This window comes from Neolamprologus brichardi, chromosome 3 (assembly GCF_056152115.1).
Source record: "Neolamprologus brichardi isolate AB-2024 chromosome 3, ASM5615211v1, whole genome shotgun sequence".
NCBI classification, from domain to species: Eukaryota; Metazoa; Chordata; class Actinopteri; order Cichliformes; family Cichlidae; genus Neolamprologus; species Neolamprologus brichardi.
This window is the reverse complement of record NC_142106.1, coordinates 21,778,733-21,790,951: the sequence shown is the minus strand read 5'-3', so window position 1 is coordinate 21,790,951 and position 12,219 is coordinate 21,778,733. Positions and strand designations below refer to the sequence as shown.

Here is a 12,219-nt window from a genome sequence, read left to right as displayed (position 1 = left end):
AAAAGAAGGGTCACACATATGAAGAATATCTTCTTAACATTTATGCATATATTATTGTTGATGAAGAAAGGCCTCCACCAAATAGAGGACTCTAGTTGATCTTTTTTGAGTTATATCCAGATGAATGAATGGTCTTTTCATGACATACTATTGTAGGCCTTAGATTTCTCTGGAGTTTCATTTCCTTTATGGTGCATTTTGTTTGTCCAACTTCAAAGTAACAAATAATGGTAGATAAGTATTTACATTCTGAATGTTCTTGCATTTGATGTATTTCAGTGACTGCGTTTACATGCAGCCGATAACCCTTTCAAAACTGGAATGTTAGCAATAACCCGGTCACACATAGCATTAAAATACCGGCAAAAATCCGAATATAAGTCTTGGAGTTACCCTTTTCTCACCAAAATATTTGGTCATATAAAACCTCTATCGGCATATCGCCATCAAAATGAAAATGGATTTGTGTTTTGCACATGTTCTATTCCCACGGAATCCTGGTCTTTTGAGTAGAGGAACTTTGTGTATGTGCCGTCTGGCTCTCTGTGACTCTCTCGTCTCATGCATGTGAATGAGTTATTCCGAATGTTTCAGAAACCTGAATAGTGAGCCTAACTCGACCATAACCTGAATATTGGCTGTATGTAAACGTAGTCAATGTAGTGAACCTCTCCATGCATCGTCTGCAAATTTCAAAGCTGGCACCATTAGATATTAAGACTGATTAAAGCAGGATCATTGCACTATTGTTTAAGATCATTGGGTTCTTTTACACTACTAATTCTGTTCTTGTCATCATCACCCCCCGTGTAAAAACACGCGCAGATATAGATGAACTAAATAAGATGTGGACTACTGGTCATTCAATAATATCGATAGGGGAAGACAGCTCTGACGGAGTGGGCATTTTCTTTAAAAAAGATACTGTGAATATAATCAAAAGAAGAGACATAATATCGGGACGACTCCTTCTCGTTGATTGCTGTTATTACGGGCAAAGGTTACGTATTATTAATGTATATAATGCACCTGATCGAACGAAAAAGATCCAATTATTGAAAAAACTTAAGTATTTGTTAGAGACTGGTTTTAATATAATTTTGTGTGGAGATTTTAATACTGTTACTGAAGCGACTGACAGAATATCCAATGTTGAATTTAGAGAGCTGCGAGAAAGTAAATTGTTGGTTAAAATTTGTAAGGAAGCAGCACTTCATGATTTATACAGGCTGTTGCATCCCCATACTATACATTATACTAGATTTGAATCATTAACTAAAACAAGGATTGATAGAATTTACTTATCATCCAATGTTCAAGGTCGGAAATATGACACACTATTAACGGATTTCTCTGATCATATGGTGGTTATGGCGACAGTATCGTGTTGCACCCACGAATTTCTGAAATACTGGAAATTGAATACATCCTTGCTAACAGACGGGTTGATTGTGCCTGAAGTTAAATCTGAAATTAAGAAAATATTGCATCTTAAGATTTTTACTACTTCTTTCTCTGAACTTTGGGAGCTCCTTAAACGATGTATGTGTCATTTTTTTAAATTTAAGGCGAGAGAATTAAATCATGCAAAGAATATAAAATATAACGAAGATGTGAGTAAATATATATACTTAAGAAATAAGAAGGAGAAAGAAGAAGAGGAGGAAAATCAAATGACGTCTCTTAAAGAGAACATTGATCGAGTTAATAGAGAAGTTTTATTTAATATGTTGAGACGTACTGACTTTCACGGGAACAGTGATTTTATGATTCTAAATAATCAAAAGAAAGGTCGGAATGATTTTATTGTCTCAATTAAAGATAAACATGGAAAGTCAGTTTTTAAAGAAGAAGGAAAAAGACAAGTTATTAGGGACTATTGTTCGGAGATGTTTTCATCCATAGATACAAACAGTGATGCTATTAACAATTTTTTGAGTGAGGTCGAACCATTAGATTCTGTCATTTATGAAACTTTGCTTGGAAAAATTAAAAGAGAGGAAGTAGAGTCAGTAATTAACCAACCTAGTACCGATAAAACACCTTGTCTGGATGGACTCCCCTCTGAATTTTACAAACTTGTGAGCAAAGAACTGTCTGAATTATTAACTCAGTATTTTAATGAAGGAATAGAAAGAGGAACAATGGGTAAATCATTTTACGAAGGAGTTATGTGTTTACTATATAAGAAAGGCGATAGAGAAGACATTAATAATTATAGGCAATTGACAATAATGAATGTAGACTATAAAATCTTTGCCAAAATAATTATGACTAGACAAGAGGATGTATTAGATATTATCATTGAAAAAGAACAAACATGCGCAATTAAGGGACGACCGATGTGGGATAATTTATGTATGTTAAGAGAAATTATTTATAATGGAAAGGATTCAGAGCTCTGCATCCTAGGCTTAGATCAAAGGAGGGCTTTTGATTCTGTTTCCCATTCCTATTTATGGCAAGTAATGAAAGCTTATAATTTCCCGGATCAATTTATTTCCATTATTCAATTAATTTATAAAAAGTCCCTAGTGCAAGTTAAGGTAAATGGAAAGCTCTCATCCCCTTTTAGTGCTGAGTGCGGGGTTAAACAAGGATGTCCTTTGAGTGCTGCGTTATATGTCCTTGCAATTAATCCCTTATTGAAAAGGATAAATAATGATAAACGGATTAAGGGATACATCCTTGATAAATCCCATAAAATCGCAGCTTTGGCATATGCAGATGATGTGACGGTGTTAATTAGGAATCAAAGTGAACTGTCTTCAGTTATGGAGATATTACACCACTACGAACAGGCATCAGGTGCCAAGCTAAATCAAAATAAAACTGAAGGGGTGTGGCTTGGACATCAGACCAGACAACCTAAAATGACAATCTCCTTATGTAGGGAGATTAAAATTTTGGGAATATGGATTGACAATACTGACTCTAGTTTACTAAATTGGAATAAGAAAGAAAATGAAATCAGAATGGAAATTATGAAATGGGAAAATAAAGATACAAATTATAAAACACGTATTAATATTGTAAAATCACACATAATTTCAAAACTTCTTTTCCTTGCCACAATACTTCCTCCTCCGAGGAAAACCGTAATGAAAATAAGTAAAATGTGCATTAAATTTATCTGGGGATCCAATCGCGAAGTGACTAAGAGAAAATTTATGTACAAGAGTAAGAAGCACGGAGGATTGGGAGCCCCAGACTTGGAGATTGTTTTGCGAATCCCTTTTATTAAAAATACCCACAGTGCAATTTCTCGGGGTGCCCCGTGGGTTCGAGGGAGGGAGGAATTGTGGCATAAAAAAAGAAGCAGGGCCAGAGCGGGCGTACCATACCACAGACTTATGTATGGAGACTTATCAAGCCAATGGGAACATTATAGTCTAAATATTCTTCAAGATAATACGAAAAATATTTATAAACAAATTAATGGAATTAAAAATGAAGGTATGATTCAATATAAGTATGTAGATAAAGACGAGAATCCTTCGAGAGTTAAAAATATACAAGACAAATTATTGTCCGAAAGCATAAGAGATGTGGTATGGCTCATCTCGCTCGGGCGCCTCCCCGTGAGGGCAGTGGTTCAGTGGAGTTGTTTTGTCACCACTATGAAATGCCCTATGGTAGACTGTGATGAAGATGAGACTTTGGAACATCTTCTATTGGACTGTTATAGGACAACTGAGATAAGGCAGAAGATGACAGAAATTGGTTATGATGTTGATGCTAACATTAAAGCAGTTAAATATGGTTTGTTTAAAGAAAAATGGGTGATGACAAAAGGAGGCTCTTTTGGTTAATAATGTGTGTAATAAACACCCATATTTGGAAAACCCGTACCAAAGGAGTGATAGAACAAAGGATGATACGTAGTGATGTGGTGAGTAAACATATCATTACAGATCTGCGGAGAAGGAGAACAATGGACCTGAAACTTGGAAGTGTTTTCCCCTGGAATGTATTGAAACTGTAAGTTTTAAAAGTGTTTTGTGAACTCAGATGCTCGACTTTCCTCCTTGTTTTCCTTTTTCCTTAATGCGTAGTATGTGATCATGTTTTTGTATATGTAATTGTATGTAAATTATATATGTAAATTTGTATACTTTAAATAAAGTGTTTTAAAAAAAAAAAAAAGAAAAACGTTGTTTCCCGTTTGTGATAACACAAGTAAATCTTTTGCTCTCTATATAAAACTTACAATAGTTTAGTTTCACTCATGATTGTCTAACTCATATAAGTATGATATTACATTTTTCTTCTTAGGATAATATGTGTTGGGTTAATGTCATATATTTTTTAAGAAGTATCCAAAACATGCAAGTTTCATTTATATAATTTTTCAAAGGATCTTATATGTATTTTCAGTCTTATATATTTTTCATACAAGTTTCACACAAGACAGATAAAAACCTTATAAGATTTATATATATCTTTTCCATATGGGTGTACTCAGTCTGAGGACTTTGGAAGTGTTATTTCCTATGGAGACAGACTGGGACCTGTCAGTTAGGAAGTTCAAGATCCAGTTGCAGAGAGTGATGTTTATTCCCAGTAGGTCCAACTTCTTTACCAGCCTCTGGGGAATGACAGTGCTGAATGCTGAGCTGAAGTCATTAAACAGCTATCTGACATAAGTGTCCTTTTTGTTGAGATGGGAGAGAGAAAGGTGAACAGCAGACGAGATGGCATGATTTCTGGAGCATTTTGGGCGGTAGGCAAACTGTAGCAGGTCCAGATTCAGTGGAAGGTGAGTTTTCATGTGCCTCAATACCAGCCTCTCAAAGCACTTTGTGATGATGGGTGTAAGTGTCACCGGCCGGTAGTCATTGAGGCAGGAAACAGTGACACTTCTTAATCACTGGGGTGATTTTTGTAGTTTTGATGCATAGATCAGTGGTGTATTTAAGATTGTCCAATCTGGGGGAGGGGTGAAGCCTTGTATGCTGAATGTTTGAGTAAACAAGGTCTAACATGTTGTCCCCTCTTGTCGCAAAGTCAATGTTGTGATGAAATTTGGGAAGAACTGATTTTTATCAGGTATCGCTCCCTCCTTTTATGTGACATTGGCAGGACTTTTGTTTTGTTGTAATTATAAAAGACCAAATTGGTTGTGAGAGTTGATCATTCAAGATCAGCTCAGCAGACAAAACACAGTTTAAGTGTCATGGTAAGCTGTGCTGGAGGCTAGAGTAGGGCCCAAATACAGGACTCTGAGACAAAATATTAACTTAAAGAGGCAGCTTTTTGTGATGTAGTAATTACATAAAGCAAAGTACAAGACAAAACACTAAAAGAAGCAAACAAAACCTAAACTTGAACTCAGATCTTGGCAACTGAAGCACTCATAACCAGACATAACTGAGAGAACATGAAAGACACTCTATGGCACAGCTACTATGGAGAACATGACAAAGAACAGAGGGCACACATGAAGGATAACGAGGAGATGGATAACAGGTGTGAACACAGCTGGGACTAATCAGTCATGGCCAGACACGGAGGAAGGAAAACTGGTTACACTTTTTGTTTTCTTTTATTTTTCAATACCAAACTGTCATAATACACATAGGTACATATAGAAATAATAATATTTTCCTTTTTCTTTTTTATAGCATACAAAAAAACCATAAATGGGATGAGTACCTGAATACCCCCACTCCCTGCCAATAATGTAAAAATGAATATGTTACAGAGGAACTGAATTAACCCATACAAAATATACAAAAAAAAAAAAAGAAGCAAGAACAAGAAATCAACAATAAGATAGTAGTGCGTATCCTTATAGTTTAATATTAACATTAATAAATATTGATATAAATCTTAACAAATATTAACAGTAGTAACAATATTAATATTAATATTAGTGATTACTTGCACAGCGGTTGAAACAAATTAATAATGCTGGAATATCTTTAAATAAAGTATTCTTATAAGGTAGAACAGCCACTGCCGGGAATAGCAGAACAATTTGTACACTGTCATATGGTGGACTACAGAGAGAGTTCTACTTTTCTAAGTATTTAAGTAATGGTTTCCAGTGAGTAAAAAATCTATCGGATTGGCCTCTGATGGAGAATTTTATCTTCTCCAATTTTAAGAGTCCTAAGATATCCTGTAACCAGACTTTAATTAATGGTGGCTGAGATGATTTCCACAACAACAAAATTATTTTTCTAGCGATGAGAGAAGCAAAGGCAATAAGGTTATTTTGAATAGCTGTAGTATGAAGGTTATTTGGTGGTTTGCCAAATATAGCAATATGTGGAGTCGGAATCAATTTTATATCCGAAATTATTTTGAAGAATTGATGCCAAAATTCAGACAACCTAGGGCACGCCCAGGACATATGAGTAAGATTGCAAGGTATCTGTGAGCATCTGTTACATTTATCATCAAATTTATCTGGGTAAAATTTTGACAGTTTTTCTTTACTGTAGTGTAATCTGTGGAAAATTTTAAATTGTATTAATGAAAGTCTGGCACAACTACAAGACAAATTAATGGCCCCTTCCACTCCCTCCCACAACAACTCATATGGAGTTCTGACTCCCATTTCATCTTGGTACTGTTTAAAAGAGATTCACTAGGTGGAGAAGCTAGTTTATAAAGGTAAGAAATATGACCCTTTAACAAAGTTTTGGCTCTGAGAACCAAGTCTATTCCACTGGAAGTTGGGATTTGTGGAAATAAAGGTTGAACATTTCTTTGCAAAATTTTGCACCTGGAAGTACCGAATAAAATCGGATTTATTGAAATTAAAGCGAGTAACTAGTTTGTTAAAAATTGCAAAAACCTCATTTACGTATAGATCATCAGTACCAAGTCCTTTATGTTCTAAAACAGAGAATCTTAAGTCCATCTTTGCTGGAACAAATAAGTGATTGTTGCAGATCGGGTTTGCAAGAGGGAGGGTGAGCCAAACAAAGTGTCATCTTATTTGTGACCAAATTTTTAATGTTTCAGTAACAACTGGGTTGGAAGACCGGTTTAATAGGGATGATTGTGAGGTATCACATGCTAAAGCAAGTAATGACGAGGAACAGGAGGCTGCTTCACTCTGGCACCAATTAGTATAGGGAGACGTATACCACAATAATGTATTATACATGTTAGATGCCCAATAATACCCAATTAAATTAAGCAATCCTAATCCTCCTGTCATGATTCGGCTGTGTGGCAGGCAGGAAGTGGACCCAAACGCAAGCTCACAGAGGCAGGAATGAACTCAAAACACAGCTTTATTGCTGGAGGGAAACGGCGAAACAAACTGATAAGAAACTACACTGGGAAGCAATACACTAGCACACAGAGAAACACACGGCCATAACAGAGGGAGACGTGGACATAAATACACAGAGGTTTAACGAGGGAGGTGGGAGCACACGGGGAACACAGCTGACACAGATAATCATAACAAGAAAGGGCAGGAGCAACACAACATGACGCATACTGACGGGAGACTGTCAAAGTAAAACAGGAAGTACACAGAGGCGCAGACAGGAGGAGACAGGGAGCACGGGGAGAGCACAGACATAACGGGCTGGGGAAAACATGGAATAAAACCAGAGGGGAAACGAGGGCTCACAGATACACAGAGGGGCACACAGGGGGTAAAAGTCACAAGGGGAAGTCAAATAAGGAACAAAATACAAAAATACATGAAACTAAGAATGCTGGGCCAACATGGCCCAGGATCATGACACCTCCAGCTGATCTATCCCCATAAAGAAGCGACCGACTACCCCTTGGACGTTTACCGGCCCAAATAAATAATGAAATAGCGTCATTTATAGTTCTGAAATAATTAGGCAGACAAATGGGCAAACTTTGAAATACATATAGATATCTAGGTAATACATTAATTTTAATAATTTGAATCCTACCAGCTAAAGACAGCGGTAGGTAGTTCCATCTTTGAAGATCAGACTTAACTTTCATTGTAAGTAAAGTAATATTCTGTTCCCGCATTAATCTCAGAGATCGTGAAATTGCAATTCTGAGATAATTAAACCCCGAATTAGCCATTTGAAAGGGTATAGTTGATGTAGGTATGTCTGCAGCCATTTGATTAACTGGAAAGTATTCGCTTTTGGAGATGTTAAGCTTATATCCCGATAAATATCAGAAAGAATTTAATACTGATAAAATGTGTGGGATATTTAGTAGAGGATCATTCACATAAAGAAGCAAACCATCTGCATAGAGCGACACCTGATGTTTTATACCCCATCTATCAATCCCTCCTAATCCTTTCACCATTTTTAAAGCTACTGAGAGTGGTTCAATCACTAATGCAAAACTGGTTACACTTAACACAGGACATATGACTATCAAATTAAACAGGAAACACAACAAATATGGAGACGAGGACTAAGATACGTAAGCTTGACACTCAGACCAAGGGAGAAACAGACTTGGGCACATAACTGACTGGGGACACAGAGAAAACATGGAAGATGTAAACAAGAGAACAAAAAGAGAAACATGTAACACAAGGTTGGCACAGTGACAGAAAACTAAAAACTAGAAATTCTAAATGTAACATAAGACCAAACAATGCGAGAACCAAATCCACGAATGACACAAAATCGAAGAATATTGGAAAAACCCCAAAACACATAAACACTGAGTCACAGACCCAATGCCATGACAAAAAGCTGGTTATACAAAGAGGGAAGGATGATTTTTTCATCAGCCCTGTTACATCACAGCTGATGCAACTTTCCGTGAAATTGCACGTATTGTACTAACAGAACATGCTGCAATATTATTTCTCAAATTTGTGCATTTTTTTCTGAATCTCAAAAAGCTGCTCTTTCTCAGTTTAAGTTGAGATAAGTCTTTTGTTGCTCTTGCTCTGTGTCACAGTTTGATATGAACTATTGATGGACGACCTGCATATTTTCACCCGTATACATGTCATGGATCTGGAAGTATAAGCTTTTTCTTCATGACCTGCTTTTGTTGTTAAAGCATAAGGATTGCCCACCTGTTAAGGAGCACATACAGACATACACGCATGCATGCACTACGATCATTACAGTAAAGAATTCTGATCTAAAATTAAAAATATATTACCTCTGTCGTGGAAATTTAATTAGCCAAGCCTGCTGACATGGGAGTAGCAGTACCAACACCTTTATTTCATCCATGAAGACAGACGTCAGTCGGGGGGCACTGGGAGCCATCTCTGAAGATGCCCAGTCCAGACCTCTTTTAAATACGGTCAACAGAACAAAACGTTGTTGTTCACACTTTTGATATCCTCCAAGGAAAGAGTTCACAGAAAAGATGTAAGACAGAGAAACTAGTCCTGGACCCCAAACAATGTAAAACTTTGTCAGGCCCCAGCTCTGTGCATGTGGACCCATAGCTGCTCTTTGAGGTTGGAGCTGATCGCCAGCTTCTGAAAAACAAATATAATTGGTGAAATACTGAACGAATGCCGGATGTGTACCAAAGAAATGATATAAATAGCTCTGTTTTCATATCCAGCACTTTGTATGTAAGAAAATCTAAAAATATAATAGAGTTCTCAGCAGACTCCATAACGTAAACAACACAGACAGTGATTATTATCTTTAAAAAGAAAAATTATAGTAAAAATCCTCTTACCAGTATCGACACGATGCCTTGGTAAAGATCATGCAGTGATGTTTCCAAGTGTCATCATTTCCTTACAAATGCATTTGGAGATCAGCACACTGCATCCTATGCAGTCGTATTTGTTGGAGAAATTGATTGTCATTAATGAGAATGATTTACGTGTAAAGAATACATGATCAAAAACAAATGCCTATAAACTGTTAACACATGACCTATTGAACCTGCCAGACTGTTTCATGTTATAACCTTTTAAAAACTCACAGAGTCCTGCAAGATAGAGGAACTGAAAATGCGACTGCGCCTGCCAGCTCCTGTCATCTCAAAAGAAAGACATGTTTTACAAGGACTAAATATGAGGAAGTCACATGACCGTTGCTTCTATGTGTCCTAATACGGTTGTGCACCATAAATCTTCGAGCGGATTAGAAGATTTATTTAAAGTTTTCCACTGCAAGTATAACCAGCTACAAGTTCCTGTTTTTATAGTTCAGAAAGATGCTCACACTCGTTAAAGGGTCACGCCATAAATGGTGACAAAAAGTGCCCCCCCCCCCCCCCCCCCCCCCCACACACACACACACACACACACACACACATACACAGTGACACTGATGTTGCTCACACACATGCCTGCTTAAGACTGTCACATGTATTTGTAATTGCACATTCATGTATGATCACTGCTCGCAATAAAAAGAGGAAAAGAGGGAACTCAGGTTTGGAGTTGCTTGGATGGGCGAGTGGTAGCACTGCTCACCTCGACGCACCCCCTTGCCGGCAAGAAAACCAATTGAGCTCTGAGTGTCTTGCTTCATTCACAGTGACAGGTCTCTGAGACAGCGAAGTCTGTGAGTTTAGGCCTAACAGTATTCTAGAGGCTGATCTAAAGAATTCCACACAACAGCTACAGTTATAGTCTCTGGTCTCCTCCCCCTACTGTAAATGCCCCCACAATGGTAAAATACTGATACAGTAACCAGTTAAACCAGTTAGTTTAGTTAGATGTGTCAGGTTTGGTCGTGAAAGTCGACTCCAGTGTGATGTTGCGGTTCTCCTCTGCCTGCAGGTGTCCATAAGTTACGGTACTTCCGCAACTACCTAGTGCTACAGAAGAGAAGCAAGCATAAAGGTAGTTTTTTAAGTGTCAGGTAATTTTAAATGTGATGTTTCTATCAGCTCATCAAACATCAGCAACTATTTAAAGGTTGCAGGTTAGTGCAGGATAAACAGGTTAGTTTGCTGCACTGTGATCGATTTAAAGTAAACAACAGTGTGTGACTGGTGCACAGTGGCTGGGGTTTCATTGTCTAAGTTAGCTTACATCAAGTGTAGCAGAGATTCATAAGAATATAATAATAATAATAATAATAATAATAATAATAATAAAACATTTTATTTGAGGGCGCTTTTCTAAAACCCAAGGTCACCTCTCAAAGAGAAAAAGATATCAGTAAAACGGTAGATTAAAATAAATTAAAATACAAAAAAACCCCAAAAAATAAATAAACAAGATTTGACCCCAAGTTAGATCTGTATTAAAGTGAGTAAGCCAGTTTAAAAGGTTTGATATTGGGAGAAGATTATCAAAATTATTGGGATCTGCACCAGGCTTTTTAAGAATTGGAATGACAGAAGCAGTTTTCAAAGATGAAGGAACAATTCTAGTGTTAAGGGAAGAGTGGATAATACTAGTTATGAGAGGAGCCAATCAGGGAAGACAAGCTTTAACTAACATGGTGGGAAGAGGGCGAAGCTGTGGAGACTGTAGTTACCTCACAAAACCTATAGCTAAACCAACCAAGAAGGTTGGTTTAGCTATAGGCCTTAGTGTGGGTGTAATTGTGCAGAGACAGAGGAATTTATTGACGGTGGGGGTCTGCCTGTCATAAAAGGAAATAGGAAGCCACTGTTGGGGGATGCTAGGACTTTATGGAACAGATAGGAAAGAGAGGGGAAGTTTGTTACCCTTCTCCCTGAATGTGATAAAGGCTCACAACTGTCACAAGTTAGAAGTAGGTTTGCAGGCAAAAGCGGAGTCGCAAAATTTCCGTAGCAGAGTACTGAAGCAGAGCTGTCGCCAGTAGATGGGCGATGGAAAAAAACAACCCAGGTGAGCACGGACCACACAGACACCCTATGGACAATGTTTCCTCTAATTTTTTTAATGTGTCTGAGCGAACACACAAACTCCCTGAGCAGACACTTGGACCACTGTGAGCAACAGCAGACGTGTGCACTGTGGTCACGGCAGCATAGAATCCATCCAAGTTACATGGTTTATTAAAATAATCAAATAACAGCATTTGCATTTATGTCAGACTACTTTTAATTAACTGCTTTAGCCCACTTACGATGGACATTAAAGTAAAAATAACTTGAACTCCAATTTTCAAAACACAACTTTCTTTCCTTTTTTTTTTATAAAGCTCTGACTTGTATTATGAGTCTGTGGTCTGGGAGAGAGTCCTGCAACTCTGTGTGCAAAATACAGTAAATAATGACCAATGTTGGGCTATTAATTATATAGTTACTTCTTCAAGAAAGTTACTGAGTTATGCAAACAACAAAGTTTTTTGCAGCTGTTTACCTAAAAATGCAGCC

The 12,219-nt window shown here is 37.3% G+C and overlaps 1 long non-coding RNA gene across 1 annotated transcript; it reads right to left on the bottom strand.

Moving 5' to 3' along the window:
* Positions 1 to 9,110: 9,110 nt before the first annotated feature.
* Positions 9,111 to 9,928, bottom strand: LOC118455938 (uncharacterized). Its single transcript, XR_004844293.1, has 3 exons — positions 9,880 to 9,928; positions 9,628 to 9,723; positions 9,111 to 9,418 (listed from the first exon to the last, which is right to left on the bottom strand). It is a non-coding gene; the product is annotated as an uncharacterized LOC118455938 (long non-coding RNA).
* Positions 9,929 to 12,219: the final 2,291 nt, after the last annotated feature.